This window comes from Arachis hypogaea, chromosome 4, assembly GCF_003086295.3.
Source record: "Arachis hypogaea cultivar Tifrunner chromosome 4, arahy.Tifrunner.gnm2.J5K5, whole genome shotgun sequence".
Taxonomy (NCBI): domain Eukaryota; kingdom Viridiplantae; phylum Streptophyta; class Magnoliopsida; order Fabales; family Fabaceae; genus Arachis; species Arachis hypogaea.
Genome location: NC_092039.1, coordinates 70,751,616 through 70,776,092, shown reverse-complemented (window position 1 = coordinate 70,776,092; position 24,477 = coordinate 70,751,616). Strand labels below are relative to the sequence as shown.

Here is a 24,477-nt window from a genome sequence, read left to right as displayed (position 1 = left end):
TTCAAAATAACCAAAAGGAAAGCCAGGAGGAAGAAAGCTGTGCAACTCAGCTTACATCCAAGGAAGAGCTAAAGAAGAAGGAGGTATTGAACCCATATGCACCTTTTCCCCATAGGCTTAAAGGTGGTGTAGTAGGGAGAATGTACTCAAGGTTTCTTGATATGTTTGCATCTCTAGATGTAAATATACCATTCATTAAAGCCCTCCAACAGATGCCTTTCTACGTCAAGTATATAAAGGAGCTACTAGCCAGAAAAAGTCCATTGAAGGGTGGACAAACAATCAAGATGAACAGAGATTGCATTGCTCTCATTCAACCAAGGCCACCCACAAAGAAGGAGGATCCAGGGAGTTTCCACATCCCTTGTGCCATAGGAGAAACAATGATTGACAAAGGGCTTTGTGACTTGGGAGCAAGCATCAACCTAATACTTCTCTCCCTCATGAAGAAGCTTCAAATCAATGAACTAACTCCTACTAATGTAATTATCAGATTGGCTGACAAAACTCAAAAAACAAGCAGTAGGGGTGGTTGAAAATATGCTGGTGAAGGTTGGGAGCTACTATCTTCTTATAGATTTTATTGTTCTGGAAATAGATGAGAATCCTATTTACCCCATCATTCTGGAAAAACCCTTCCTAGCCACAGCTAGAGCACTCATAGATGTAGAACGAGGAAAGTTAGTGTTGAGAATACATGATGAGCAGCTCACTTTCAATGTCTTTAAACCCTCACAAGAATCAGATCATGATAACAGAGAGTTGATGGAGGAGCCAACCAAGGAAGCATTGATGCAGAAACAAAACAATTGGAAGCCCCATTAGTTGGGAAGCCATATAGTCAAGAAGAACCATGTTCAAGGATGATCCAAGGGGAACCAGAACCATCAGAGTCATGCAAGATCAATAACAAGAATCCACTAGAGAAAGAATCCATAGAAAACAAGACAACATCAATGGAAACAAAGAAGAAAGTTCCAAGGAGATGGAGAAGCAGAAAGATACCTACAGAAGATTTCTCCCCCAGGAGACGAACTTCTCAACAATTCCACTGGTGGCAAACACACTGCAAGAGGGGAGGACTTCAAACACCACCAACCACCTTGACAAGGGACAATCATCAAGCTAATGACGTTAAAGAAGCGCTTCATGGGAGGCAACCCATGCTCTATAACTCCGTTCTTTTAATTTTCGAATAACAGCAATAAGGTAATTTCCATGGAAAGTTCAAATCAATCTTGACAACTAACATAAAGCCCCTCTACATGTAACTTATAGTACATGATATGTTTGGTGTTCAAAGCACACCGAGTGTGGTTTGAACACACCTTACGAGGAAAGTTCATTCCCCAAACTTGTTGCACCATGTGATCACAAACAAGTTTGGTGTACCAACGTGCATGCATGGAAAGCTTAATGTTTGATTGATTTGCTTTCATGGAAAAACTTTAGTCATATAGAAACAAAAGAAAAAGAAAAAGGAATATTTTATTAGTTCACACTTTTTCCCACCAAAAATTTCAAATAACCCATTGCATTTACTTTTCGTATGTAGGGAATCAAAAAGGACATTGATGGCACCTGATAGGACAATTGAGGAAGGGAAATTCGGCCACTACACCAAGGGAATTTCACACTTGTCCTCACAGGGAATGTCCTTGGAAGTGTTGCCATGCAACATTGGGAGTGGACAATCTTGAGGACCGAACTAAAACCCCTTGGGAAGTAGTGTCTTGAAAGGATGAGAAAGAGTCATCTTGAAAACCAAATCACTCAGTTCATAAATATGATGATCCTTGTGCTCACCTTGCACCAAACCCCAACCGTTCACCATCAAGTCTGTGCAATTGATCTACACTATTCAACTACCACCACCCATCTATATAAAGAACCTTCACCAATCCAGTCTCTCTCAAAGATTCATCAAACACACCTCTTCTCCTTTTTCTCAAAACACATTCCTTCAAGACTCATTCTACCTCAACCCAACCGAACTCCATCTTCAACCCTTTAACCTTTACTATTCGATTCTCACTCATGGCAGCAACAAGCTTCAAGAGGCGAAGGGGAAAGGAACCAATGGAGCAGCCCTCCTTCGACACCGGGAGATTCAAAACAGCCTTCCATGAGCTTGAGTTCGAGCGAATAAAGGACAAGAAGATACTGCCTGAATCAACCTTGCAGTTTGATGAAGATGAGTCTCCACAAATTCGGGAGAAGATTGAAAAGAGGGGTTGGGAAAAGCTCACTAACCTGGAAGCAAGAGAAAATGCAAACCTCATCAGAGAATTTTATGCAAATGTGGTTAGAGAAGACAAGACCACAGCCCCCACCTTCAAGAGCTATGTAAGAGGAATAGAGGTAGATTTTAGCCCCAATGCAATCACTAGAGTTCTCCACTTGAAATCCCCACATTTTGTTGAGCTTGGTTACCAAGAAAGAATAAATAAGGGCGCTGACAATGATGAATTGGAAGAGATCGTGGGTGACATATGCATTGTGGGATCTGACTGGGAAAGGTATTCAGATAAGAGACCCCGGTTCATCAGGAGAGGAGACCTCATCTCGGAAGCCAAGGATTGGTTTGAGCTTATGAGACTATCTATCCTTCTAGCAGCAAACAATTCTGAGGTCAATATTACTCAAGCTACCATGGTACACTGCTTGATAAAGGGTGGAAGCATCAATGTGCACGAAATTATAGCTGAAGGAATCCAAGAATCAGCCGAGAAGAAGGATTCAGGTGCTAGACTTTGGTACCCCAGCACCATCCTTAGATTATGCATGAAAGCCAAGGTAGTCTTTGAGGACAGCAATCCAACTTGGATAGGTCTTGGGAGATCACTTACACTCCAACGCATAACCCATGTGACTCCAGCTCAACAGCAGAAAAGACCCCATCTAAGGAAGAGGACATCAGAAGAAGCACAAGAGGAAGAGCCTCTCCAAAGAGAACCCCAACCCACGGAATATCATCAAGAAGGATATCATGACCCAACCAACATCAACTTGGGTCACATCCGAGGAGCCATTGATGATTTGTCAAGGATATACATGGAAGGACAAGAACAACAACTGCAACTTCAATCTCAGAGAATGGATCGGCAAGAGAAAATGCTAACAAATTGGATGAATCAACAAAGGGAATGGCAGAAACAGTTAATGGAACAACAATAAGAGAACTATTCCCAGCTTACTCAAGCCATCAATCAAGTGTCTGAAAGTTAAGAAAACCAAGATAAACGCCTCCAAGAACTCAATCAACGCCAGATGAATCAGATGAAAGCATTCAACGAATTTAGTGTGCTAAATGAAGGAAGGCAACTGCATCGAGAAGAATTCAGCATCAACACTCAGGCAAAGTTAAACTATGTGGTTGAGCATATGCATCACCTGCACCCTGACATCCCAAGCTATGAGACAGTTCGCAAGAACATAACTGAACAAGAGGAACGGAAGGTGAAACAGCAAAAGGAAGCATTAAAGAAGAAGATAGAGGATGCCAGTTTCTGGAAAAAGTTAATGGGGAAGCGCAAGGGGAATGGAGACTCAAGTAATCAAGGAGAATCCTAAGGGAGCAGAAGAGAAGAGCAAGCCAACAAGTGAAAGGTGGTGAAGTTCCTTCTTAGTTTACCTTCTTTTCCAAAGCTTTAAATAAGGAAAATTATGTATGAAATAGAACATGCTTCCATGGTAGCTTAGGATTTTCAATTATGCATTTAAGTTTCAATTATGCACTTGACAGAGGCTTAGCCTCTAATACATAGATTGTCTTTTTAACTCATAGTGTTTCAGAATAAAAACACACAAAGTTATTTCATACATCCAATTTGTTAAGGTAAGCAAAGAACTAAGTTTGGTGTTCACACACCAAGCCAAGCTCAGAAGCTCACACATACACATGCATGCTAACTCTTTTCCAAGTGCATGCTAACTCTTGTTGAAGCGGATCCTGAACCTGAAAGGACTCTGAAGAAGAAACTAAGAGAAGCTAAAATACAACAATCCAGAGACAACCTTGCAGAAATTTTCGAAAAAGAAGAGGAGATGGCAGCCGAAAATAATGACAACAATAATAATACAAGGAGGATGCTTGGTGATTATACTACACCTACTTCCAACTTTTATGGAAGAAGCATCTGATCGGGGAAAACTTGTCTCTCAACAAATTCCCATTCGGCAAGTGTACCGAATTTGTCGTCAAGTAAAACTCACAATAGAGTGAGGTCGAATCCCAGAGGGATTGATTGATCAAGCAACTTTAATTAGATAAATGATCTAGTTGAGCGAATCCATGAATAGATTTGATAATTGCAGAAATTAAAATGGCAAGAAAGTAAATAACTGAAAGTAAATAGCAGAATTGTAAATGGGAATGGGGGAATTGCTCATAAAAGTAAAATGCAGAAAGTAAAGAGAATGGGTAAGATCAGAAATGGGGAGTTCATTGGGCTTAGGAGATGTTGCATTCTCCGGATCAATTTTATTTTCATCTCTTCCTCAATCAATGCACTCATTGATCTCCTTGGCAATCTTAAGTGATTGAATCACAATTTCTTGCAATTCAATCTCTCAAATCTTGATCAATAGCCAATTCCTTGGTCAATTGCTCATGAGAAGAGATGAAGTGTGGTCACTGATTATACCACATGCACTTCCCAAATCAAATGCTTAGAGGGTTATAGCCACATACCCATCCGCACTCAATTTGGTCCAGCATGAGAAAGCATTTCTAGCTAATCTCTTCATTCCTCTTTCAAGGATCCGAAGAGATTCATGTTTGAATAGCTTCTTTTCCAAGATCACTATCCAATTGGATGAAGATCGAAAGCTTTCAAGTAAAATCAAAAGGAAAGATAGAAGAAGAATAAGAAAATTAGTATTGATCCATCAAATTACAACAGAGCTCCCTAACCCAATGAAAGGGGTTTAGTTGTTCATAGCTCTAGAAATCAAAATCAAAGACGGAGAATACATGATAAAGCTAGAAGTACCAAGAAAGTAAATACAAAGAGTAGTTCTCTTTCCTAGCTCCTTCCCCTCTAAAAACTCCTCTCTCTTTCAAAACTACTCTTGTATATACTGATGACAAGTCATCATATACCCATTTTTTCAAGCTAATTTCACTTGTTTTATTAGTCTTTATGCACTTTCTTGCATCCTAAGTAAGTGATTTGGAGTGAAAATGCATAACTTCTCTAAATCAAGCAACCACCATGAAATTAATGATAATCCATGAGGTTTAAGCTAATTTTAATTGAATTTAATTGATTTATAAGCCTCTTGAATTTAGTGATACTTGGAGTGGTTGTTTTGGTTTATTATAGGTGAAGAAAAGAAAAGAAAAGGAAAAGCGTGGCCTAAGAAGTGTAGCCCAAGGAAAGGAAAGCGTGGCCAAAGTAATAGGAAGCGTGCCGCATGCAAGGGAGAGGCAAACATTGCCCTCCACAAGGGCACACTGCCCTCTAGGAGGGCAACATAAGAGAACCAAGAAGAGAAGGCAACTCTGCCCTGCCCACTACAAGGGCAGAGCACAAAATGTGCCTTGGGACCAAGAGGAAGAGAACCTTGCCCTGCCCTCCACAAGGGCAGTATCGGGCTCTCCAAGGAAAGAAATCAAAGGAAAAATGCCTATGATGTATGCCACAAGGATCGAACAAGGAACCATGAGGAAGCTAGGACTTAAGGTTGATTGCCGTGCCAAGAAGCCAAGAAAAATGATGAGCGTGTGCTTCTGCCGTGTTTCGAACACGGGACGTGAAAGAGGGAACATTGCCCTGCCCTCTGCGCGGGCAGGGCAGCATCTTGTGTGTGGCGCACCAAGAAGCAAATCTGGCGCACCATGGCACGTTCCTGGCAGCATCTGGCTCACCATGGCACGTTCCTGGCAACATCTGGCGCACCATGGCACGTTCCTGGCAGCATCTGGCGCACCAAGCTCAATCCTGGCAGCACCAAAATTTCCTGCCCTGCTCTCCGCGAGGGCAGGGCAGCATCCTATGCACCAAGGAAATTTTTGGCGCACCAACTTTTGATTCTGGCGCACCAATTCCTGATTCTGGCAGCACCAAGGCAATTTCTGGCGCACCAACTTTTCCTGCCCTGCCCTTGGCGCGGGCAAGGCAGCATCTCACGCACCAAGGCCGCACCAGCTTGCACCACGCCCGCACCAGCTCGCATCACCATGCACCAATTTTCTGCCCTGCCCTCCACAAGGGCAGGGCAGCCTCCTGGGAGTCACAATTTTGGGCCGAAAAATTCAATTAAAAATCCAATTGAATTCATTTCTTCACCAATTCAAAAGCCCATCCAAATCCCAATATCCAAGAATAGAAAGTGTATAAATAGGAGTTAGTTTGATGTAATTAGGACTTTTACCTTTACTTTTGAATTTTGCTTTTACTTTCACCTTTCTTTTGAGTTTTGGCAATTGTTCTTGGGTGACTTTACTGAGAATTCTGAGAATTGGGGAGGAGAAGTGATCTCTCTTCTTCCTCATTCTTGCCTGAGCACTTCTAATCTTCTGTTTCTGAGTTTTGGGTGTGAGAAATTGAGGAAATTCTGTCTCAATTCCCATTCAAATTATCTTCCATTCTCTTTCTGCATAATTGAATCCATTTGCATTTTCTTTACTGCTTTCTCTTCTAATTCTTTTCAATTGCTTTGTTAACTTGGATCTAGGAAGGCAAATAGAGATCTAGGCTCTGCTACCTAGTCTCTTGAGACCTGAGACCCAATTCTATTTTTGGTTCTTCTGTGGACCTTGCTGCATTTTAATTTCCTATTCTGTTTGAATTTCAGTTTACTCCACTTCATCTTCTACTTAATTGATTGCTGCAATTTACTTCTTCTTTGTTTAGATCCTGCAATTCCATTCCTCAATTCCCTTTTATATTCAAGCAATTTACATTCCTTGTCATTTAAGTTACTGCAATTTACATTTCTTGCACTTTAAGTTTCAGTCATTTAGTTTCTTGTTCTTTAAGATTCAGTCCATTTTACTTTCCTGTTCTTTAATTTACTGCAAATTCCCCTCTCCCTTTACATTTATTGTCATTTACTTCCTGTTAAACACAAATCACTCAACCAATACTCGATTCGCTTGACTAAACCAACCACTAAACTAAAATTGCTCAATCCTTCAATCCCTGTGGGATCGACCTCACTCATGTGAGTTATTATTACTTGATGCGACCCGGTACACTTGCCGGTGAGTTTTGTGTTGGATCGTTTTCCACACATCAAGTTTTTGGCGCCGTTGCCGGGGATTGAAATAGATTGACAATGATTAAGTGAAGTGGAGGTCTAGATTAAGCAAGTTTTTTTTTTCTGTTATTCTAATTCTTACTAACACACTAACTGTTTGAATTTTTGCTTAAACTAACTAAAACTTCATTCTAGCCATAGATTGAAGTTTTATTGACTTTCTGGGTTTGTGTGTTTATTGTTGTGTGTTTGTATGTCAGGTACAGGAAGATCTTCCCCTATCATCTCTGAAATTGATCAAAGAACTCTTCGGAGAATAAGAAGAGCTGAAAGAGGGAAGAACGTCATTGGAGAAGAAGAATCTGAGGAGGAATTCCAAGAGATGGAAGGAGATACCAATCAACCAGGAGAAGGAGCCAACAATAATCAACAACAGAGAAGAGTCTTGGCTTTATACACATTTGCAAATGCTAGGCATTGTGGGAGTAGCATTCTTCCTCCCAATGTCAATGCAAACAATTTTGAACTCAAGCCACAACTCATCACTCTGGTTCAAAACAATTGTTCTTTTGGAGGAGGGCCTTTGGAGGATCCAAATCAACATTTGTCTACTTTCTTGAGAATCTGTGACACAGTGAAAACAAATGGTGTACCCCCTGATAGCTACAAGTTGCTGTTCTTCCCATTCTCTCTCAGAGATAAAGCCACTCAATGGCTAGAGACCTTTCCAAAAGAAAGCATCAATACTTGGGATGACTTGGTGAGCAAGTTTCTTGCCAAATTTTATCCCCCTCAAAGAATCCTAAGGTTGAAGACTGAGGTTCAAACGTTCACTCAATTGGAGGCTGAGAACTTGTATGAAGCATGGGAAAGATACAAGGCTTTATTGAGGAAATGTCCACCAGAGATGTTCACTGAGTGGGACAAGTTGCAGAATTTCTATGAAGGACTCACTCTTAAAGCTCAAGAAGCTCTTGATCACTCTGCCGGAGGCTCATTACAACTCATGAAAACCACAGAGGAAGCTCAAAACCTCATTGATATGGTGGCCAACAACCAATATTTCTTTGCTCATCAAAGACAACGCCAACCATCACAGAGAAGATGAGTAATGGAGTTGGAAGGAGTGGATTCAATTTTAGCTCAAAACAAGATGATGCAGCAGCAGATTCAACAACAGTTTGAGCAAATGGCCAAAAGAATTGATGGCTTGCAAGTGGCAGCAGTGAGCACCACAAGCCAACCACCAACCACTTGGGTGCAAAATGAAGAAACTCAAGAAGAGCAACAACAAGAGCAAGTCCAATACATGCACAACCAAAATCCTGGAACAAATGAAGTCTATGGTGATACTTACAATCCATCTTGGAAGAACCATCCCAACCTCAGATGGGGAGACAACCATAATCAAAACCAACAATCATGGCAAAGAAACACAAGTCAGAACAATTGGAAAAACACAAACCACAACCCCCAGCCAAACACTAACCAAAAATCATACAGAAAACCACAAAATAACTACCCCAACTCTAACCATTATCCACCCAACAACCACCCAACAAATCAAAACACCTATCATCATCCATCAACACCCCAAAACCAACCAATTACACAAGACTCACAGAGGATTACCAATCTAGAGCTGCTCATGAAGAAACTGATGAAGAACCAAGAATTGACAACAAAGAACCAAGAAGCCTCCATGAAGAACCTAGAGAGGCAGATTGGACAAATCTCTAAGAAGATTTCTGTTGAAAAACCATCAAGTTCACTACCTAGTGATACCATTCCCAACCCAAAGGAAGAATGCAAGGTCGTGCAACTAAGAAGTGGAAAGATGTTAGTGGATGGTAACCAAGGAGCAATAAAGAAGCTTATGGAGAATGACACTGAGCCAACAAAGAATGATGAAGCCATCAACAAAGACATAATAAGCAAGAATGCTCCAGAAAAACTCACAGAGGAAGACAACAAACCACAGAATTTGAAGAAAGGAAAGAAGATCTTGGAGGAACCAATTCCAAAACAACATCAAGTGGAGAAGAGCTTAACATCACCACTACCTTATCCACAGAGATTTCACAAGGAAACAAAGGATCAGCATTTCCACAAATTTCTTGAGACTTTTAAGAAGTTGGAGATCAACATACCTTTAGCTGAAGCTTTGGAGCAAATGCCTCTGTACGCCAAGTTCTTAAAAGAGCTCATTAACAAGAAGAGACAGTGGAATGAAAAGGAGACTGTAATGCTCAGTGAAGAATGCAGTGCACTCATTAAAAAGGGACTCCCTCCCAAGCTTGAAGACCCTGGAGGTTTCTTCTTACCATGCACTATTGGAAACCTGTTCATTAACAAGGGGATGTGCGATCTAGGAGCAAGCATAAATCTAATCCCATATTCTCTAGTGAAAAAGCTTGGCATAGAGGAGGTGAAACCAACACATATGTCCTTGGAATTGGTGGACCAATCAATAGTATATCCTAAAGGGCTGATTGAGAACCTTCTAGTTAAGGTTGACAAGTTTATCTACCCAGCAGATTTTGTGATCCTGGATTCTTCAGAACATGGAAATGACTCCATAATACTTGGTCGACCATTTTTGGCCACTGCTAGAGCCATTGTGGACATAGAGCAAGGAGAGTTAACCCTCAGGATGCATGAGGAGAGCATCATCCTGAAAGTCTTCCCAGAATTACAAAGGGATGAAGAAACAAGCAAAATGAGTGATGATCTTCTTCCAAAGCAATCAACTGAAAAGGAAGTAGAACAGAAAAACAAACAGATGCAAGAAGAAAAAGGGATTCACAAGGAAGCAGGGGTGATCAGCAAGAAGGAAGGTATCACAACCCAAGTGACTGTCAAGAAAGAAAGATCAACAAGAAAGAAAAAGATGAAGAGCAAGAAAAAGGCTCACAAAGGGTGGAAGAACAAGAAAATCCCAACTGAAGGATTTTCTAAAGGTGATAAGGTGCAACTAGTATATCAACAGCAGGGAGCAGAAGATTATTACACTGTCAACCAAATACTTTCTCTTAAGCATATGGAAATTGAGCATCAAGGCACACAGAGAAAGCTGACAGTGAGAGGTGACAAGTTGAGACATCACCAACATCAACCACCCTAAAGGGAGTTCAATGTCAAGCTAATGACAATAAAAGAGCGCTTCATGGGAGGCAACCCATGGTTTAAGATTTCTGTCTTCTCATACATTAAATAAGCTATGATTCCTCTGAATATGATTTTGAATTTTCATGCCTGGTAAATGTACACATCGTTTTGAAGCACATGTCAAACTTTTAAGTTTGGTGTACCCTAAGGCACACCCAAGTTCATTGTTCAAAAAAAAAGGGGGCATTATTCTTAGAACATATGCATAATTCTTTTGATAAAGCATGAGACCAAACACTAAGTTTGGTGTCTGCGTGTGCAACAATGTTCAGAGGACCATTTTCCAATCATGGACTCAAAACCATACAGACAAGGGATCATACGTCAAATTTTTTTTAAAATGCATCAATTGTGAGAACGGTTTGCATTGTTAAGCCATCCCCTCAATAAAAGATAAGTTTGGTGTTCATCAACTTTTAGCATTTTATTTAGGGACACAATTGATCACAAAAACAATTTAAATAACTATTAAACAAACCAAAACAATTTATTTTATTATTGCAAATAAATTGCCAACGGTTATATTAATATTCTAAGATAGCTGTTCTGGTTCAGGTGGAAGAAAAAGATTAAGACAAAAGCTAGGAGAAGGTCACGGCTAGGAGGAGCTATGTGAGGAAGGTCACATGTGTCTAGGAAAACGCGCTCATGGGGAACAAAATTTGCATGCATGCAACATTGAACACCGAGGTACATGCAGCCAATGGAAGAAGGATCCTCGTCAAAGCCTCAACAACACATGCAAGCCGTCCATCTCATGCATTCCTTGAATGAGCAAATCAATCTTAACCCTTCATGAGCACCAACGAGTCTCTCTCTCTCTCATTATGGTTTTGTTGGAAGGCTTGAAGAATTCACCTATAAGTAGCCGTTGGCACCAACACGGTTTACACATTCCCATTCAAGCTACTTTCATATGAAAACCATACTCTATTCCACTTCCAAAACCAACATAATTCCCTTACCTCACACATCAAAACCGAACAAAAATTCACCCCAAACACAACACATATTTCTTCTACTCTCACTTCCTCTTCCTTTTCACTTCAATTTCAATGGCCTCCTCAAGCTCAAAAAGAAGGCCGGGAAAAGAACCTATGGTAACCGAACCTCCATCATTTGATGCAAGCAAGTTTAGATCCCAATTCCATGAAGGGAGATATCATAGGTTCATGGAGGCAAAGAATGTCATATATGAGAAAGGCCTTGATTTGAGGGAAGGAGAATACTCCATCATGAGGCAAATTACTAGAGAAAGAAGGTGGGAACTCTTGTGTGCTCCTCTGACTGATATCAGTGCAGTAATGATCAGGGAGTTCTATGCAAATGCTGCAAAAGAAAACAAAAATAGTGCTCCCTACACAAGTTATGTCAGAGGGGTTGAAGTGAGTTTTAGCCCAGCTGCTATCACAAGAGCCCTCAAGTTGAGAACCATAACCTATGCAGAGCCTAGTTATGAGGCTAGATTGCAAATGAAAAATAATCCTGATGAGATCCTGCAGGGGTTATGCATGGAAAATACAGATTGGGAAAGAGATTCAAAGGGAATTCCAAGTCACATAAGGAGGATAAATCTTACTCATGTGGCTAAGGGATGGTATGAAATAGTGAGGAGATCTATCCTTCCTACTGGAAACGCCTCTTGGGTCACAATCAAACGAGCACTCTTGACATACTGCATCTTGCATGGAGGTGAGATCAATCTTGCACAACTCATAGCCGACAGTATTCAAGAAATGGCCGATAGCACAAGCAAATCAAAAGGTCTTGGACATCCAAGCACCATCCAAAGGTTATGTGACAGAGCCAACGTAATCTTTGAAGATGAGGACACAACAAAAGTGAAGAAAGGGAAATGGATTACCAAGAAGAGCATGGAGGGAACGAATGAAGAAGAAGACCAAGAAGGGGTAGTAGCTCCTAGACAAAGGAGATCACAAAGAGAGGAAGGACGAAATCAAGCTTATGATGCCATAGATATGAGCCAATTACAAAGATCAATTGAAGAACTATCTCAGCAACTCATGCAGGCTCAACAAGGTCAAAATCAACTCATGCAGGCCCAACAAGGCCAAAATCAGGAGGGCCGAGAGATATATCTAAAGCCCCATCCAGAATTTATGGAGCAATTCTTGAAAGAAAAAGAGGAACGAAAGGCTTGGCAGCATCAAATGGAGGAGAAACAAGAGAGATGGCAACAACAAATGATGACTCAGCAACAAGAATTTCAAGCACAGATTCTTGAAGGACAAAAAGAGCAATACAAAGAATTCAAAAAATCATATGATAAGCTGTATTTTAGTCAAGCTAAAGCAGGGGAATATAGTCACAACCTGTATCAATGGAAGAATGTTCATCATACCATGGGAGAAGTTAGACACGTACAAAGAATGGAGTATGATGAAAACATGCAAGCAAGGTTGGAGTACTTAACCCACAATCTGCCAGCACTCAATCCTGAGATCAAGCCATTTGAACAATACCCTGAATTCTTAGCCAAGCAACAAGCAAAATCTCATCAATACACTGAGTCAACCTTTAAAAGATTGGAAGATTTTGGGCTTTCAGGACTCTTAGATTCTGTTTGGGGTAGAAGATGTCCTGGTGAAGAGATCCGAGATTATTCCAAGACAGGGAAGAGAAAGAAGAAGAAGGGAGAATCAAGCAGCAGCCATGACCATTAGAAGGTGGCAAAGCTCTTTCATATTTCCTCTTTCATGTCTTTAATAAGGAGATGCATGTCTGAAACATGATATGCCTCCATCAATTATTTCTTTTACTTTATGCAATTTCTGTTCTTTGCTTTTCATTTTAGTTAGTTAATAAATAGCTAGAAAAATGCTAAATCTGCATAATGCTTGTTATCCATCACTTAGCTTGAAAATTGTTTTGTTTCCCATATGCTTAAATAAAAGAGTTTGGTTTGAATTGAAAAGTAAAAGATCCAATGTTGCATAAGTATGAATGGAAGTTGGTGGTGGTATATGTGTTTGATTAAATGCATGACTCATGAAATAATTGTTGCATAATATCATTCCTATTCAATTGTGAGTTAGCTTGCTGTTACAAAGACTCTTCCCAAGAATGAAAAAGCCCTTGGTAATAAAAACAGAAAGAAAAGGGAAAGAAAAAGCCAAAATGGCAAGAAAAACAAAAAATAAAGGTTGGACACCAATAGCTTGGACCCTAGGACATATGCCTGTGGTGTTCTTGTACTAAGATCTGCTTGGATGAGTAAATTCTAAGGGGTTTCTTAAAACCCGGTCACTTAGATCAACTGATTTGGGATGGCCAATTGAAAATCCACAATAAAGAGCAACTTAGATACAGAACATTTAGTTATCCAAAGAGATGCTGGGTATCAATGATCCTAGGAAGAATTAGTGAGCCATGTGTCTGTGGTGGAAAGATGTTGAGCAAAAAGAAAAGAAAATAAAGCCAAAGGCTATGCTGCAGCATTTGACACCCAACCTCTAAAAGAATAATAAGCTTGTTAAGCATTGTAAGCCAAGAAAAGCTAGCAAGGGAGTGAGTAAAAAGTGAGTCTTATAACAGCAAGTTTAGCAAGCTTTTGAGGAAAGATATATATTATGTAGCAGCAACAATAAGTGAGTTATCATTGTCTGCATAAAGACTCCATAAATCAAGTTCTGCTATATGCCTAATAAGGATATGTGTTCTTTTCTTGTTCATATCATTTACTCTTAGTTTTGATGCTTTCTTGGGGACAAGCAAGATTTAAGTTTGGTGTTGTGATGACAAGTCATCATATACCCATTTTTTCAAGCTAATTTCACTTGTTTTATTAGTCTTTATGCACTTTCTTGCATCCTAAGTAAGTGATTTGGAGTGAAAACGCATAACTTCTCTAAATCAAGCAACCACCATGAAATTAATGATAATCCATGAGGTTTAAGCTAATTTTAATTGAATTTTAATTGATTTATAAGCCTCTTGAATTTAGTGATACTTGGAGTGGTTGTTTTGGTTTATTATAGGTGAAGAAAAGAAAAGAAAGGAAAAACGTGGCCTAAGAAGTGTAGCCCAAGGAAAGGAAAGCGTGGCCAAAGTAATAGGAAGCGTGCCGCATGCAAGGGGGAGGCAAACATTTCCCTCCACAAGGGCATACTACCCTCTAGGAGGGCAACATAAGAGAACCAAGAAGAGAAGGCAACTCTGCCCTGCCCACTACAAGGGCAGAGCACAAAATGTGCCTTGGGACCAAGAGGAAGAGAACCTTGCCCTGCCCTCCACAAGGGCAGTATCGGGCTCTCCAAGGAAAGAAATCAAAGGAAAAATGCCTATGATGCATGCCACAAGGACCGAACAAGGAACCATGAGGAAGCTAGGACTTAAGGTTGATTGCCGTGCCAAGAAGCCAAGAAAAATGATGAGCGTGTGCTTCTGCCGTGTTTCGAACACGGGACGTGAAAGAGGGAACATTGCCCTGCCCTCTGCGCGGGCAGGGCAGCTTCTTGTGTGTGGCGCACCAAGAAGCAAATCTGGCGCACCATGGCACGTTCCTGGCAGCATCTGGCGCACCATGGCACGTTCCTGGCAGCATCTGGCGCACCAAGCTCAATCCTGGCAGCACCAAAATTTCCTGCCCTGCCCTCCGTGAGGGCAGGGCAGCATCCTATGCACCAAGGAAATTTCTGGCGCACCAACTTTTGATTCTGGCGCACCAATTCCTGATTCTGGCAGCACCAAGGCAATTTCTGGCGCACCAACTTTTCCTGCCCTGCCCTTGGCGCGGGCAGGGCAGCATCTCACGCACCAAGGCCGCACCAGCTTGCACCACGCCCGCACCAGCTCGCACCACCATGCACCAATTTTCTGCCCTGCCCTCCACAAGGGCAGGGCAGCCTCCTGGGAGTCACAATTTTGGGCCGAAAAATTCAATTAAAAATCCAATTGAATTCATTTCTTCACCAATTCAAAAGCCCATCCAAATCCCAATATCCAAGAATAGAAAGTGTATAAATAGGAGTTAGTTTGATGTAATTAGGACTTTTACCTTTACTTTTGAATTTTGCTTTTACTTTCACCTTTCTTTTGAGTTTTGGCAATTGTTCTTGGGTGACTTTACTGAGAATTCTGAGAATTGGGGAGGAGAAGTGATCTCTCTTCTTCCTCATTCTTGCCTGAGCACTTCTAATCTTCTGTTTCTGAGTTTTGGGTGTGAGAAATTGAGGAAATTCTGTCTCAATTCCCATTCAAATTATCTTCCATTCTCTTTCTGCATAATTGAATCCATTTGCATTTTCTTTACTGCTTTCTCTTCTAATTCTTTTCAATTGCTTTGTTAACTTGGATCTAGGAAGGCAAATAGAGATCTAGGCTCTGCTACCTAGTCTCTTGAGACCTGAGACCCAATTCTATTTTTGGTTCTTCTATGGACCTTGCTGCATTTTAATTTCCTATTCTGTTTGAATTTCAGTTTACTCCACTTCATCTTCTACTTAATTGATTGCTGCAATTTACTTCTTCTTTGTTTAGATCCTGCAATTCCATTCCTCAATTCCCTTTTATATTCAAGCAATTTACATTCCTTGTCATTTAAGTTACTGCAATTTACATTTCTTGCACTTTAAGTTTCAGTCATTTAGTTTCTTGTTCTTTAAGATTCAGTCCATTTTACTTTCCTGTTCTTTAATTTACTGCAAATTCCCCTCTCCCTTTACATTTATTGTCATTTACTTCCTGTTAAACACAAATCACTCAACCAATACTCGATTCGCTTGACTAAACCAACCACTAAACTAAAATTGCTCAATCCTTCAATCCCTGTGGGATCGACCTCACTCATGTGAGTTATTATTACTTGATGCGACCCGGTACACTTGCCGGTGAGTTTTGTGTTGGATCGTTTTCCACACATCATATACTACTCTTCTCAGCTTCTAGTTAGCTCTTCAAGTGTTGGGCCTCTGGATCTTTGAGCTTGAAGCAGTTCCTTTCTTCAATTGGGCTTGGCTTACTTGCAGAGAGATAGTGTGACGTGGGCATAGAATTTTGCTCAAGACGTTAGGGTATTTAACATTTAGTGAAAATACAAGTTCGAGAACGTTAGTGACACTTAACATTGTCGCTAACGTTGCCATGCACCCCTTTGCCTCACGTTAAAGCCCACGTTAACTGGGTTAATGTGGCTTTTAACGTTGCCTTATTAGCCTTCGAGAACGTTAGTAACACTCAACATTGTCACTAACGTTCAAGTGTGCCCCTTCTTGCTTCACGTTAAAGCTCATGTTAACTAGGTTAACGTGGCTTCTAACGTGGCTTTTGCCAACCTTCGAGAATGTTAGTGACACTCAACATTGTCACTAACGTTCAAGTGTGCCCCTAGGTCTCACGTTAGAGTCCACGTTAACAAGGTTAACGTGGCTTCTAACGTGGCCATTTCTAGCCATCCCAACGTTAGTGACAATGTTAAGTGTCACTAACGTTGGCTCATTCTTCATTCCTCATCGTTAGCTTCCACGTTAACCAAGTTAACGTGGAAGTTAGCGTGGCTCTTGGGGGTTGTGTGGTTGCTCCAACGTTAGTGACAATGTTGAGTGTCACTAACGTTGTCGACAACTCTCCATCTCTTACGTTAGCTCCCACATTAACCAATTTAATGTGGGAGTTAACGTGGCTCTTTTCACCTTAGGCCAACGTTAGTGACAATTTTGAGTGTCACTAACGTTGGCTTCTCTTCCCCCTTTAACGTTAGAGGCCACGTTAACTAGGTTAACGTGGCTTCTAACGTGGCCATTTGTGAGCAATTGCCAATGTTAGTGACAATGTTGAGTGTCACTAACGTTGGCTCAACTTCTCTTCTCCACGTTAGAGTTCGCGTTAACTTAGTTAACATGACTCTTTAACGTGGGCATTGATGGCTTTTGAGAGTGTTTTTGGCAATCACTTTTCTCCTTAACTTTGCAAGTTACCGCCCATTCCTTGCTCCTTTTGTTCCTGAAATCAAGCAATAGAGTGCATCAAACTTCTAGTCCAAGTCATGGGTAATGCAATATACAATTTTGTCATTAAAATCATGCAAAATCCTCATGAAATGATGTAAAATGCACAATGTATACTTGAATCAAGGTATGAGTGAATATCTGCCCAAAACTAACTTATTTCCTAAGAAAATGCATGAAATTACCTAAAAACAGTAAAGAAAAGGTTAGTGAAACTGGCCAAAATGCCCTGGCATCACAACACCAAACTTAAAGCTTGCTTGTCCCTAAGCAAGTACTGGAACAAGAAACCCACTTAATCATTGTTGATCTAATCAATCCCGGCAACGGCGCCAAAAACTTGATGGTGTTTTTGTGGAAAAATGAATTTCCAACACACAAATCCAACCGGCAAGTGTACCGGGTCGCATCAAGTAGTAATAACTCACTTAGAGTGAGGTCGATCCCACAGGGATTGATGGATCAAGCAATTTTAGTGGGTGATTAGTTTAGTCAAGCTAACATTGAAGTAAATTTGGATGAAGTGTAGCCAACAGAAAGTAAATTGACAAGAATTGTAAATGACAGAATGTAAATAGGCAAGAAGCTTAAAGAACAAACAATGTAAATTGCAGAAATTTAAATGACAAGAAATGTAAATTGCAGGAAATGTAAAGGGGATTGGGTGCAGGAAATTTAAAACTTCAATAAGAAAATGTAAAATGCAATCAAGCAAAGAAGTAAAAGATGTAGTAAGTGCAGCAGATTCAAACAGAGATGAAAAATTGCTTGAAGAGCAAGATAGAAAGAAACTTAGCTCAATTGTAAAATCTAAAAGAGGATTTGAGGATCCAAGAAGAGCAATGAACTCAAGAAGCAAATCTGGATCTCAATTCTCCTTTGCTCAGTCAGAAAATATATTGCAAAAGAAACTGAGGTTTAAAAATAGCAGAGAGGATTAAAACCCAATCCTTAGATCAATTGAGAGGAAGAGTGGAAGATGATTCTTAGAATTTGAATCAATGGAGCTCTTCAACCTCAATTCAAGATCCAAAACAGAAAAGCTAAAGTTGCAGAAAAAGAAGATTTAAAACAGCAAATGAATTTTGAATTATGCAGAAAGATTAACAAGAGATCTCAAGGTGGAATTGAAACAGAAGTTCATCAATTCTCTACCCAAGATCCAAAATGAAAATGAAAACTAAGAGAGCTTTCTAATGGAGCCGCCTCCCCACAAAGATGGAAATGATGCCTTATATAGGCTTTACAAAATAAAATGAAAATGAAATTAAAACAAATTACAAAAATGAAAATCCTAATTTAATTGATCCATGTGCCTTTGAGTGATGATGTGGGCTTTGCTTGCTTTGGATTTGAGGAGAAATGGGTTTGGTTGGCCTTGATTCAATTTGGAGAGGAATTGAATTTAAATGAAATTTTTGTTGAATTTTGGCCCATGTTGCTCCCAGGAGGCTGCCCTGCCCTTGTGGAGGGCAGGGCAGAAAATGGTGTGTGTGGCCCTCGTGCGTGTGTGTGGTGCGTGTTGGTGCTGCAGGATGCTGCCTTGCCCTCGCGGAGGGCAGGGCAGAACTTTTTGGTGCGCCAGAATGGTGCCCGTGCGTGCTGTTGGTGCTGCCGAGTGATGCCTGTGCGCCAGAATGATGCTGCCGAGCCTTCCCTTGGTGCGCCAGAATGGTGCGTGTGTGTGCATCACCAAAATGCTGCCCTGCCCTCGCGGAGGGCAGGGCAGTGTTTCCAAAAGTGAAGTTCCAAGTTCGAAACTTGGTGGATGCACACGCTACTTCTTTTCCTTGGTTTTCTTGGCACCAAAGTAAGGCCTAGTTTCTTGCTTCCTCATGGCCCTTAAAGATGCCTTTCGTTCCTGCCTGAATTGTACGCCAAATATGGATTGCTATATATCGTTGGAAAGCTCTGAATGTCAGCTTTCCAACGCAACTGGAAGCACATCAATTGGACGTCTGTAGCTCAAGTTATAGCCCTTTGAAGGAGGCATGGTCATGCTGTGAGCGCCCAGATTTTACCTTAGCGAAAATTCTTGCTTCCAACCTCACTTTGCATCACGATTCTGCCCTGCCCTTGGCAAGAGCAGGGCAGTGTGCGTGCTGGCTGCTTCCTTCTTTGATTTGGTCATGGGGCTCCAAAGTGTACCCCAAATTCAAAGTGTACCCCAAAGCTCTTTTTTTCTTCTTTTTTTGTGCTTCTTTGCTTCTTTTTCTTCTTATTTTCTACAAGATTTATAAAATTAAAATATCAAGAAAATATATCATTTAAGTACAAAAGCATTCAATATTTAAGCACAAATCATCAATTTCTTGTATGAAAAAGCATAGAAAAATAGGTATATGATGACATGTCATCACAACACCAAACTTAAATCTTGCTTGTCCCCAAGCAAGAAAAGAATCATGCAATAAAGATTGACAACCCAAGGTAAGAAGAATAGCAACTCAATGTTCATGGTAAGCTAGTTTTCTATGCATGCTTCAATCACAAAAGAAATGTAAGTGATTGATGCTTCCATCTAACTCAATTTATGAAATCTTTTTCTTATAATTCTTCCTTGAAACAAGCTTTTGATTTTTTTTTTAGCTTCTCCTTTTGGGTGCTTTGCCCCATGAGTTAATAACAAAGCTACGACTTCTAAATGCTTTGTTTTCAAGTATTACCACTTGATACATAAGCACCACAAGCATTTAATTAGAGGACTTCATTAAGCTCATTTTTCTTTTCTTTTCTTGACTCTCTAATTATTGATGCTCAGAGCCTTGAGCTTTGAGGGAGTGCTTTTGCACTTGAGCCTAGCCTTGACTTCTAAGTGTTTTGTTTTCAAGCATTTGGCTTGATACATAAACACCACAAGCACTTAGCAAATAAATTGCCATTGGTACTCAGAGCCTTCAGCTTTCTCATTCCTTCCCTTTGTCTTTTCTTGCTTTAATTGTATTTGCTTCTTCAAGGTTTTCATGATTTTAAAAGATTTCACAAAATATACTAGATGAAAAACTTCAATTCAATAAAATCCAATGCAATTGAGCAACAATTAATCATACTAGCTTTCCAATACTTGTATGCACATGCTAAAATCTTCTTTAATTCCTTGTTTGTTTATGATCATGATGCTTTACCGCTTTTGAACTCACAAACTTAAGTTGGTAGTCATAATGCCACAGCAACATGTTACAAATCAAAATTCAAGCTATGCTTATTCATACCACACATGCATACAGAGAAGATAAAGACAATCATGCAAATTATAGTGCTGGAAACAAATGAGAGGAAAAGGAACTTTACAACCTTGTAGTCCATCTTCTCTATTGTTGTCATTTTCCTCCCATTCTTCTCCTTCCCATACCAAATCAAAATGCTTGCTCTTCCTCAAGCAACAATTAGAACAATGGTGGTGGGGTCTAAAATGGATCATGAATGTCTCGTACAAAAGAATATCAGTAGCATATGTGTTTAGGCAAGCAAGATTAAGAGTAACCATCAAGGCACAGAGAAACAGAAACATTGTGATTGCAAACATAGGATGGTGTGCATGATACATTGCATAAAAGAAATAAGTGGTACACCAAACTTAGTGTGACACTCTCACTTGGAATTGATGCAAGTATCTAGTAAACATTGAACCAAATTTTGTTGCATAGCAACACCAAACTTAGAATGCAACCATATGTCAATTTTATTTGAAATAAAACTGATGCCAAGGCAGCTTAGGCTAGTTTCACTAGCATTTTTCTGTTAGTTTTAGTTGTTTTATGCATTTTCTTGAGCTTAAAGTAACCAAGAATGGTTAAATGAACAACAAAGTAATGAATCATCCAAACAGTGTAATTTTGATGCAAATTCCATGAGTTTTTAGTTATATTACTTGAATGCTATGAATGGAAGAATTCTCATGAAATTTTGCAAGACTTTGATGCAATTGTGTGGATGATTTCAGGGAAGAAGAGGCTAGGCAAGGAAGCAACAAAATCAATAAAGGAAGCTTGAAGATCACATGTGCCATATAATGCTAAAAATGGCGTTTAACCTCCAGTTTGACCTTAAAGTGGAAGTTAAACGCCAGAATAAGAAATGCACCAAAAGCTGAAAGTGGCGTTTAACCTTCAGTTTAAGGTTAAACTGAAGGTTAAACGCCAGAATCATGAAAGCTGAGAAAAGAGGAAACTGGCGTTTAACCTCCAGTTTAACCTTAAACTGAAGGTTAAACGCCAGAATGAGAATGGCACCAAGGGAGTGTTTCCACGTTTAACCTCCATTTTGACCTTAAACTGGAGGTTAAACGTGTTCGAGCCATATTATGCACCAGGAAGCCATTTCCAAGTTTAAGCTCCAGTTTGACCTCAAACTGGAGCTTAAACGTGTTCGGCGTTTTTGCTCCTCTAGGGTTGCCTTCTCATTTCCACGTTTAAGCTCCAGTTTGACCTCAAACTGGAGCTTAAACGTGTTCGACCAGGATTGCCTCCAGGGTTGCAATTTTCATTTCCACGTTTAAGCTTCAGTTTAACCTTAAACTGAAGCTTAAACGTGTTCGATTAATTACCCTCCTGGGTTGCTTTCTTCCAATTCCACGTTTAAGTTTCAGTTTAACCTTAAACTGAAACTTAAACTTCAACTTAAACGCCACTCTTTGAAAGGGTTTCTGGGCCAATTATATTGAGGTTTAAGTTAGCATTTGAGCACAAATATTAACTTAAACCTATTATGGTATGAAACCCAATTGAATATCATGTTTATGGGATTGGGCCTGAAGAATTGATGAGTCTGGAACTTCAATTTGTTGAGTCTTGTGTCATTACTTGTTTATCACTAAGTTTGCTCAATGAATGTTACAGAGTTAGATCACAGCCTCATCAGGATTATGGATCATAAACCCAAAGCAAAAAGGAAATCAGGGAAAGACCTCAAAGCCCAAGAATCACAACAGAAGCTCAATTTAGAAAGTGTATAAATAGGATAGAATTGAAGTTAGTAGGAACTTTACTTTTTGACACTTTGGAATTTTCATACTTTTGTAATTGAATTCAGAGCTATGATTCACTAAACCCCTTTCATTGGGTTAGGGAGCTCTATTGTAATTCAATGAACCAATAATAGTTTTTATCTTCTTCTTCAATCTTTTCTCTTGAATTTTGTTAGAAAGCTTCTCGATATAATTCCATTGGGTAGTTGTCTTGGGAAAGAAACTACCCATAATTGGAATCCTTCGGAACCTTGGGAAAGGAATGGAGGATTCATGCTAGAGAAGCTTTCTCACAGTGAATTGGATTGGGGTTTGGATGGATATTGTGACATGTAATCCTACCAAATTGTGGTTCATGAAACTGTGTGGTATAATCAGTGATCGAGCATCATCTCTTCTTATGAACATTTAAACCAAGGGATTGGGAATTTGTTTGTTTTTAGAGAGAATTGGTGAGCCAAGGGATTGGGATCCAATCATATAAGATTGCCATGCAAAATTCAATGAATGCATTGGTTGAGGAAGAGATAAAAATGTTTTGATTCGGAGATCTCAATATCTCCTAACACCCAATGAACTCCCCATTTCTGATCTACACTTTCTCTTTACATTCAGCAATTTAAATTTATGCAATCACCCCCATCCCATTTAATTCCAGCAATTTAGTTTCTCGCTCTTTAATTCATGCAATTTTACATTCCGCAAGTCTCATCTAAATCTTGATTCCGCTCAACTAGAACACACTTCTAATTCGAATTGCTCACTCAACCAATCCTTGTGGGATTCGACCTCACTCTATTGTGAGTTTTTACTTGACGATAACCGGTGCACTTGCCGGAAGGAATTTTTGCCGATCGTGCAATTTCCTAAATCGTAGCATATCAAGTTATGCTAGATCAAGTTTATGGCGCCGTTGCCGGGGATTGGTTTTCGATTGACAATTCTCAAATTGGAAGTTAACTAGATTGAGCATTTTCTTGTTTTGTTAATTCAGTTATTTGTTGAATTTTAATTTCTGCACTCTGTTATTTGCTTTTTCTTTCTATTGCCTTTCATTTCAAGCAACTAACTCACTGACCCACTAACTATTTGAATTAATTCCTCAACGGCTCTGACCATACTCTTCCATTAACCAAGAGTATTCAACTTGTTTGTTGCTTGTGGTGTGTTCTTGTATGACAGGTAGGAGAGGAGAGACATCAACTCCTCCATATACCGAACCAGAGAGGACCCTTCATAGACTTAGAAGGGAAGCAAGAGGGAAGAGAGTACTGAGAGAAGAAGAATCTGAAGGAGAATCTGAGGACAATTTTGAGGAAGCTCTAGATCTCAACATGGATAGAGAAGTTCACAACCATGAGGGGGCTGATGGAAACAATGCCATTCCTGAGAGGAGGGTTCTTGGTTCATACATAAACCCAACCTCTGGGAATTGTGGTAGTAGCATTCAGAAACCACCCATTCAGGCCAACAATTTTGAACTCAAACCACAGCTAATATCACTGGTGGAGGATCATTGTTCATTTGGTGGGAGTGCTAATGAAGATCCAAACCTACATCTCACAAAATTCCTGAGAATTTGTGACACAGTGAAGTCCAATGGAGTCCAGGAAGATGCCTACAAACTACTCTTGTTCCCATTTTCACTTAGGGACAAGGCAGCTAAGTGGCTGGAATCATTCCCAAGGGACAGCCTAACAACCTGGGATGAGGTGGAAAGTAAGTTTCTGGCACGTTTCTACCCTCCACAAAAGGTCAATAGGCTTCGATCTGAGGTTCAGACTTTTAGACAACAGGATGGTGAGACCCTCTACGAGGCATGGGAGAGGTTCAAAGAGTTGACAAGGAAATGCCCATCAAACATGTTCCCTAACTGGGTGCAATTGCATATTTTCTATGATGGACTTTCTTATGAATCAAGGAAGGCTGTAGACCATTCATCAGGAGGTTCATTGAACAGGAAAAAGATTGTGGAAGAAGCCATTGAAGTGATTGAGACAGTTGCTGAGAATGAATACTACTATGCTTCAGAGAGACACAACACTAAGGGAGTCATGGAGCTGAACCATGTTGATACAATTCTAGCACAAAATAAGGTGTTTGCCAAGCAACTAGCAGAGCTCACCAGGAAATTGGACACAAAGCAAGTGACTGCAATACACACACAAGATC

General features: G+C 40.1%; 1 non-coding gene across 1 annotated transcript; it reads right to left on the bottom strand.

Moving 5' to 3' along the window:
- Positions 1 to 24,065: 24,065 nt before the first annotated feature.
- Positions 24,066 to 24,169, bottom strand: LOC112799541 (small nucleolar RNA R71). Its single transcript, XR_003201115.1, has one exon. It is a non-coding gene; the product is annotated as a small nucleolar RNA R71 (small nucleolar RNA).
- Between the last annotated feature and the right edge of the window lie 308 nt (positions 24,170 to 24,477).